The sequence below is a fragment of the Scyliorhinus torazame genome, chromosome 24 (assembly GCF_047496885.1).
Source record: "Scyliorhinus torazame isolate Kashiwa2021f chromosome 24, sScyTor2.1, whole genome shotgun sequence".
Taxonomy (NCBI): Eukaryota; Metazoa; Chordata; class Chondrichthyes; order Carcharhiniformes; family Scyliorhinidae; genus Scyliorhinus; species Scyliorhinus torazame.
The window spans coordinates 50,013,063-50,022,902 of record NC_092730.1 but is presented as its reverse complement, the minus strand read 5'-3'; positions in this window follow the sequence as shown (position 1 = coordinate 50,022,902).

The window sequence follows — 9,840 nt, the reverse complement described above, 5'->3', positions numbered from 1 at the left end:
GTGAGCACATTTACACAGCAGAGGGCACAGTTACACATCAGAGAGCACAGTTACACAGCAGAGAGCACAGCTACACAGCAGTGAGCACAATTACACAGCAGAAAGCTCAGTTACACAGCAGAGAGCACAGGTACACAGCAGAGAGCACAGTTACACTGCAGACAATACGGTTACACAGCAGAGAGCACAGTTACACAGCAGAGAGCTCAGTTACACAGCACAGAGCACAGTTACACAGCAGAGAGCTCAGTTACACAGGAGAGAGCTCAGTTACACAGCAGAGAGCTCAGTTACTCAGCAGAGAGCACAGTTACACAGCAGAGAGCTCAGTTACATAGCAGAAAGCTCAGTTACACAGCAGAGAGCACAGTTACATCGCAGAGAGCACGGTTACACAGCAGAGAGCACGGTTACACAGCAGAGAGCACAGTTACACAGCAGAGAGCAAGGTTACACAGCAGAGAGCACAGTTACACAGCAGCGAGCACGGTTACACAGCTGAGAGCTCAGTTACACAGCAGAGAGCTCAGTTACACAGCAGAGAGCCCGGTTACACAGCAGAGAGCACAGTTACACAGCAGAGAGCACAGTTCAACAGCAGAGAGCACAGTTACACAGCAGAGAGCTCAGTTACACAGCAGAGTGTGCAGGTACATAGCAGAGAGCAAGGTTACACAGCAGAGAGCACAGTTACACAGCAGAGAGTAAGGTTACACAGCAGAGAGCACAGTTACACAGCAGCGAGCGCGGTTACACAGCAGAGAGCCCACTTACACAGCAGAGAGCTCAGTTACACAGCAGAGACCACGGTTACAAAGCACAGAGCTCAGTTACACAGCTGAGAGCTCAGTTACACAGCAGAGAGCTCAGTTACACAGCAGAGAGCCCGGTTACACAGTAGAGAGCACAGTTCCACAGCAGAGAGCACAGTTCAACAGCAGAGAGCACAGATACACAGCAGATTGCTCAGTTACACAGCAGAGTGTGCAGTTACATAGCAGAGAGCAAGGTTACACAGCAGAGAGCACATTTACACAGCAGAGAGCACAGTTACACAGCAGAGAGCTCAGTTACACAGCAGAGAGCACAGTTACACAGCAGAGAGCACAGTTACACAGCAGAGAACAACGTTAAACAGCAGAGAGCACATTTACACAGCAGCCAGCACGGTTACACAACAGAGAGCACAGTTACAAAGCAGAGAGCACAGTTACACAGCAGAGATCAAGGTTACACAGCAGAGAGAACATTTACTCAGCAGAGAGCACAGTTACACAGCAGAGAGCACGGTGACACAGCAGAGAGCACAGTTACACAGCAGAGAGCAAGGTTACACAGCCGAGAGCACAGTTACACAGCAGCGAGCACGGTTACACAGCAGAGAGCTCAGTTACACAGCAGAGAGATCAGTTACACAGCAGAGAGCTCAGTTACACAGCAGAGAGCACAGTTACACAGCAGAGAGCTCAGTTACATAGCACAGAGCTCAGTTACACAGCAGAGAGCACGGTTACACAGCAGAGAGCACAGTTACACAGCAGAGAGCAAGGTTACACATCAGAGAGCACAGTTACACAGCAGCGAGCACGGTTACACAGCAGAGAGCTCAGTTACATAACAGAGAGCACGGTTACACAGCAGCGAGCACGGTTACGCAGCAGAGAGCACAGTTACACAGCAGAGAGCAAGGTTACACAGCAGAGAGCACAGTTACACAGCAGCGAGCACGGTTACACAGCAGAGAGCTCAGTTACACAGCAGAGAGCGCAGTTACACAGCAGAGAGCTCAGTTACATAGCAGAGATCAAGGTTTCACAGCATAGAGCACATTTACACAGCAGAGTGCACAGTTACACAGCAGAGAGCACAGTTACACAGCAGAGAGCACAGTTACACAGCAGCGAGCATGGTTACACAGCAGAGATCTCAGTTACACAGCAGAGAGATCAGTTACACAGCAGAGAGCTCGGTTACACAGCAGAGAGCACAGTTGCACAGCAGAGAGCTCAGTTACATAGCACAGAGCTCAGTTACACAGCAGAGAGCACGGTTACACAGCAGAGAGCACAGTTACACAGCAGAGAGCAAGGATACACATCAGAGAGCACAGTTACACAGCAGCGAGCACGGTTACACAGCAGAGAGCTCAGTTACATAACAGAGAGCACGGTTACACAGCAGAGATCAAGGTTACACAGCAGAGAGTACATTTACTCAGCAGAGAGCACAGTTACACAGCAGAGAGCACGGTGACACAGCAGAGAGCACAGTTACACAGCAGAGAGCAAGGTTACACAGCCGAGAGCACAGTTACACAGCAGCGAGCACGGTTACACAGCAGAGAGCTCAGTTACACAGCAGAGAGATCAGTTACACAGCAGAGAGCTCAGTTACACAGCAGAGAGCACAGTTACACAACAGAGAGCACAGTTACAAAGCAGAGAGCACAGTTACACAGCAGAGATCAAGGTGACACAGCAGAGAGAACATTTACTCAGCAGAGAGCACAGTTACACAGCAGAGAGCACGGTGACACAGCAGAGAGCACAGTTACACAGCAGAGAGCAAGGTTACACAGCCGAGAGCACAGTTACACCGCAGCGAGCACGGTTACACAGCAGAGAGCTCAGTTACACAGCAGAGAGATCAGTTACACAGCAGAGAGCTCAGTTACACAGCAGAGAGCACAGTTACACAGCAGAGAGCTCAGTTACATAGCACAGAGCTCAGTTACACAGCAGAGAGCACGGTTACACAGCAGAGAGCACAGTTACACAGCAGAGAGCAAGGTTACACATCAGAGAGCACAGTTACACAGCAGCGAGCACGGTTACACAGCAGAGAGCTCAGTTACATAACAGAGAGCACGGTTACACAGCAGCGAGCACGGTTACACAGCAGAGAGCACAGTTACACAGCAGAGAGCAAGGTTACACAGCAGAGAGCACAGTTACACAGCAGCGAGCACGGTTACACAGCAGAGAGCTCAGTTACACAGCAGAGAGCGCAGTTACACAGCAGAGAGCGCAGTTACATAGCAGAGGTCAAGGTTTCACAGCATAGAGCACATTTACACAGCAGAGTGCACAGTTACACAGCAGAGAGCACAGTTACACAGCAGAGAGCACAGTTACACAGCAGCGAGCACGGTTACACAGCAGAGAGCTCAGTTACACAGCAGAGAGATCAGTTACACAGCAGAGAGCTCGGTTACACAGCAGAGAGCTCAGTTACACAGCAGAGAGCTCAGTTACATAGCACAGAGCTCAGTTACACAGCAGAGAGCACGGTTACACAGCAGAGAGCACAGTTACACAGCAGAGAGCAAGGTTACACATCAGACAGCACAGTTACACAGCAGCGAGCACGGTTACACAGCAGAGAGCTCAGTTACATAACAGAGAGCACGGTTACACAGCAGCGAGCACGGTTACACAGCAGAGAGCACAGTTACACAGCAGAGAGCAAGGTTACACAGCAGAGTGCACAGTTACACAGCAGCGAGCACGGTTACATAGCAGAGAGCACGGTTACACAGCAGAGAGCACCGTTACACAGCAGAGAGCACAGTTACACAGCAGTGAGCACAATTACACAGCAGAAAGCTCAGTTACACAGCAGAGAGCACAGTTACACAGCAGAGAGCACAGTTACACAGCAGACAGCACGGTTACACAGCAGAGAGCACAGTTACACAGCAGAGAGCTCAGTTGCACAGCAGAGAGCACAATTACACAGCAAAGAGCTCAGTTACACAGCAGAGAGCACAGTTACATAGCAGAGAGCACGGTTACACAGCAGAGAGCACGGTAACACAGCAGAGAGCACAGTTACACAGCAGAGGGCTCAGTTACACAGCAGAGAGGTCAGTTACACAGCAGAGAGCACAATTACACAGCAGAGAGCTCCGTTACACCGCAGAGAGCACAGTTACAAAGCATAGCAGAGAGCACGGTTACACAGCAGAGAGCACGGAAACACAGCAGAGAGCACAGTTACACAGCAGAGAGCACAGTTCAACAGCAGAGAGCACAGTTACACAGCAGAGAGCACAGTTACACAGCAGAGAACACAGTTACTCAGCAGAAAGCTCAGTTACACAGCAGAGAGCACAGTTACACAGCAGAGTGTGCAGTTACATAGCAGAGAGCAAGGTTACACAGCAGAGAGCACATTTACACAGCAGAGAGCACAGTTACACAACAGAGAGCTCAGTTACACAGCAGAGAGCACAGTTACACAGCAGAGAACACAGTTACACAGCAGAGAACAAGGTTACACAGCAGAGAGCACATTTACACAGCAGCCAGCACGGTTACACAACAGAGAGCACAGTTACACAGCAGGGAGCACAGTTACACAGCAGAGATCAAGTTTACACAACAGTGAGCACATTTACACAGCAGAGAGCACAGTTACACAGCAGAGAGCACAGTTACACAGCAGAGAGCACAGTTACACTGCAGACAGCACGGTTACACAGCAGAGAGCACAGTTACTCAGCAGAGAGCTCAGTTACACAGCACAGAGCACAGTTACACAGCAGAGAGCTCAGTTACACAGCACAGAGCACAGTTACATAGCAGAGAGCACGGTTACACAGCAGAGAGCACGGTTATACAGCAGAGAGCACAGTTACACAACAGAGAGCACAGTTACACAGCAGTGAGCAAGGTTACACTGCAGAGAGCACAGTTACACAGCAGCGAGCACGGTTACACAGCAGAGAGCACAGTTACACAGCAGAGAGCAAGGTTACACAGCAGAGAGCACAGTTACACAGCGGCGAGCACGGTTACACAGCAGAGAGCTCAGTTACATAGCAGAGATCAAGGTTTCACAGCATAGAGCACATTTACACAGCAGAGTGCACAGTTACACAGCAGAGAGCACAGTTACACAGCAGAGAGCTCAGTTACACAGCAGAGATCACGGTTACAAAGCAGAGAGCTCAGTTACACAGCTGAGAGCTCAGTTACACAGCAGAGAGCTCAGTTACACAGCAGAGAGCTCAGTTAAACAGCAGAGAGCACAGTTACACAGCAGAGAGCTCAGTTACACAGCAGCGAGCACAATTCGACAGCAGAGAGCTCAGTTACACAGCAGAGAGCACAGTTACATAGCAGAGAGCACGGTTACACAGCAGAGAGCACGGTTACACAGCAGAGAGCACCGTTACACAGCAGAGAGCACAGTTACACAGCGGAGAGCACAATTACACAGCAGAGAGCTGAGTTACACAGCAGAGAGCACATTTACATAGCAGAGAGCACGGTTACACAGCAGAGAGCACGGTAACACAGCAGAGAGCACAGTTGCACAGCAGAGAGCTCAGTAACACAGCAGAGAGTTCAGTTACACAGCAGAGAGCACAATTACACAGCAGAAAGCTCAGTTACACAGCAGAGAGCACAGTTACACAGCAGAGAGCGCAGCAACAAAGCATAGCAGAGAGCACGGTTACACAGCAGAGAGCACGGTTACACAGCAGAGAGCACAGTTACACAGCAGAGAGCACAGTTCAACAGCAGAGAGCACAGTTACACAGCAGAGAGCACAGTTACACAGCAGTGAACACAGTTACACAGCAGAAAGCTCAGTTACACAGCAGAGAGCACAGTTACACAGCAGAGTGTGCAGTTACATAGCAGAGAGCAAGGTTACACAGCAGAGAGCACATTTACACAGCAGAGAGCACAGTTACACAGCAGAGAGCACAGTTACACAGCAGAGAACAAGGTTACACAGCAGAGAGCACATTTACACAGCAGCCAGCACGGTTACACAACAGAGAGCACAGTTACACAGCAGAGAGCACAGTTACACAGCAGAGATCAAGTTTACACAACAGTGAGCACATTTACACAGCAGAGAGCACAGTTACACAGCAGAGAGCACAGTTACACAGCAGAGAGCACAGTTGCACAGCAGAGAGCACAGTTACACTGCAGACAGCACGGTTACACAGCAGAGAGCACAGTTACACAGCACAGAGCACAGTTACACAGCAGAGAGCTCAGTTACACAGCACAGAGCACAGTTACATAGCAGAGAGCACGGTTACACAGCAGAGAGCACGGTTATACAGCAGAGAGCACGGTTACACAACAGAGAGCACAGTTACACAGCAGTGAGCAAGGTTACACAGCAGAGAGCACAGATACACAGCAGAGAGCTCAGTAACACAGCAGAGAGTTCAGTTACACAGCAGAGAGCACAATTACACAGCAGAGAGCTCAGTTACACAGCAGAGAGCACAGTTACAAAGCATAGCAGAGAGCACGGTTACACAGCAGAGAGCACGGTTACACAGCAGAGAGCACAGTTACACAGCAGAGAGCACAGTTCAACAGCAGAGAGCACAGTTACACAGCAGAGAGCACAGTTACACAGCAGAGAACACAGTTACACAGCAGAAAGCTCAGTTACACAACAGAGAGCACAGTTACACAGCAGAGTGTGCAGTTACATAGCAGAGAGCAAGGTTACACAGCAGAGAGCACATTTACACAGCAGAGAGCACAGTTACACAGCAGAGAGCACAGTTACACAGCAGAGAACAAGGTTACACAGCAGAGAGCACATTTACACAGCAGCCAGCACGGTTACACAAAAGAGAGCACAGTTACACAGCAGAGAGCACAGTTACACAGCAGAGATCAAGTTTACACAACAGTGAGCACATTTACACAGCAGAGAGCACAGTTACACATCAGAGAGCACAGTTACACAGCAGAGAGCACAGTTGCACAGCAGAGAGCACAGTTACACTGCAGACAGCACGGTTACACAGCAGAGAGCACAGTTACACAGCAGAGAGCTCAGTTACACAGCACAGAGCACAGTTACACAGCAGAGAGCTCAGTTACACAGCACAGAGCACAGTTACATAGCAGAGAGCACGGTTACACAGCAGAGAGCACGGTTATACAGCAGAGAGCACGGTTACACAACAGAGAGCACAGTTACACAGCAGTGAGCAAGGTTACACAGCAGAGAGCACAGTTACACAGCAGCGAGCACGGTTACACAGCAGAGACCACAGTTACACAGCAGAGAGCAAGGTTACACAGCAGAGAGCACAGTTACACAGCGGCGAGCACGGTTACACAGCAGAGAGCTCAGTTGCACAGGAGAGAGCTCAGTTACAAAGCAGAGAGCCTAGTTACACAGCAGAGAGCACAGTTACACAACAGAGAGCTCAGTTACATAGCAGAGAGCTCAGTTACACAGCAGAGAGCACAGTTACATAGCAGAGAGCACGGTTACACAGCGGAGAGCACGGTTACACAGCAGAGAGCACAGTTACACAGCAGAGAGCAAGGTTACACAGCAGAGAGCACAGTTACACAGCAGCGAGCACGGTTACACAGCAGAGAGCTCAGTTACACAGCAGAGAGCTCAGTTACACAGCAGAGAGCACAGTTACACAGCAGAGTGTGCAGTTACATAGCAGAGAGCAAGGTTACACAGCAGAGAGCACATTTACACAGCAGAGAGCACAGTTACACAGCAGAGAGCTCAGTTACACAGCAGAGAGCACAGTTACACAGCAGAGAGCACAGTTACACAGCAGAGAACAAGGTTACACAGCAGAGAGAACATTTACACAGCAGCCAGCACGGTTACACAACAGAGAGCACAGTTACACAGCAGAGAGCACAGTTTCACGCAGAGATCAAGGTTACACAGCAGAGAGCACATTTACTCAGCAGAGAGCACAGTTACACAGCAGAGAGCACAGTTACACAGCACAGAGCGCAGTTACATAGCAGAGAGCACGGTTACACAGCAGAGAGCACGGTTACACAGCAGAGAGCACAGTTACACAGAAGAGAGCAAGGTTACACAGCAGAGAGCATAGTTACACAGCAGCGAGCACGGTTACACAGCAGAGAGCTCAGTTAAACAGCAGAGCTCAGTTACACAGCAGAGAGCTCAGTTACACAGCAGAGAGCACAGTTACACAGCAGAGAGCTCAGTTACATAGCAGAGAGCTCAGTTACACAGCAGAGAGCACGGTTACACAGCAGAGAGCACAGTTACACACAGAGAGCAAGGTTACACATCAGAGAGCACAGTTACACAGCAGCGAGCACGGTTACACAGCAGAGAGCACAGTTACACAGCAGAGAGCAAAGTTACACAGCAGCGAGCACGGTTACACAGCAGAGAGCTGAGTTACACAGCAGAGAGCACAGTTACACAGCAGAGAGCTCAGTTACACAGCAAACAGCACAGTTACACAGCAGAGAGCTCAGTTACATAGCCGAGGTCAAGGTTTCACAGCATAGAGCACATTTACACAGCAGAGTGCTCAGTTACACAACAGAGAGCACGGTTACACAGCAGAGAGCTCAGTTACACAGCAGAGATCACGGTTACAAAGCAGAGAGCTCAGTTACACAGCTGAGAGCTCAGTTACACAGCAGAGAGCTCAGTTACACAGCAGAGAGCTCAGTTACACAGCAGAGAGCACAATTACACGGCAGAGTGCTCAGTTACACAGCAGAGAGCACAGTTACATAGCAGAGAGCACGGTTACACAGCAGAGAGCACGGTTACACAGCAGAGAGCACAGTTACACAGCAGAGAGCACAGTTACACAGCAGAGAGCACAATTACACAGCAGAAAGCTCAGTTACACAGCAGAGAGCACAGTTACACAGCAGAGAGCACAGAGTTACACAGCAGACAGCACGGTTACACAGCAGAGAGCACAGTTACACAGCAGAGAGCTGAGTTACACAGCAGAGAGCACAATTACACAGCAGAGAGCTCAGTTACACAGCAGAGAGCACAGTTACATAGCAGAGAGCACGGTTACACAGCAGAGAGCACGGTAACACAGCAGAGAGCACAGTTACACAGCAGAGAGCTCAGTTACACAGCAGAGAGCTCAGTTACACAGCAGAGAGCACAATTACACAGCAGAGAGCTCAGTTACACAGCAGAGAGCACAGTTACATAGCATAGCAGAGAGCACGGTTACTCAGCAGAGAGCACGGTTAGACAGCAGAGAGCACAGTTACACAGCAGCGAGCAAGGTTGCACAGCAGACAGCTCAGTTACATAGCAGAGAGCTCAGTTACACAGCAGAGAGCACAGTTACACAGCAGAGAGCACAGTTACACAGCAGCGAGCACGGTTACACAGCAGAGAGCTCAGTTACACTGCAGAGAGATCAGTTACACAGCAGAGAGCTCAGTTACACAGCAGAGAGCACAGTTACACAGCAGAGAGCTCAGTTACATAGCACAGAGCTCAGTTACACAGCAGAGAGCACGGTTACACAGCAGAGAGCACAGTTACACAGCAGAGAGCAAGGTTACACATCAGAGAGCACAGTTACACAGCAGCGAGCACGGTTACACAGCAGAGAGCTCAGTTACATAACAGAGAGCACGGTTACACAGCAGCGAGCACGGTTACACAGCAGAGAGCACAGTTACACAGCAGAGAGAAAGGTTACACAGCAGAGAGCACAGTTACACAGCAGCGAGCACGGTTACACAGCAGAGAGCTCAGTTACACAGCAGAGAGCGCAGTTACACAGGAGAGAGTTCAGTTACATAGCAGAGATCAAGTTTTCACAGCATAGAGCACATTTACACAGCAGAGTGCACAGATACACAGCAGAGAGCACAGTTACACAGCAGAGAGCACAGTTACACAGCAGCGAGCACGGTTACACAGCAGAGAGCTCAGTTACACAGCAGAGAGATCAGTTACACAGCAGAGAGCTCGGTTACACAGCAGAGAGCACAGTTACACAGCAGAGAGCTCAGTTACATAGCACAGAGCTCAGTTACACAGCAGAGAGCACGGTTACACAGCAGA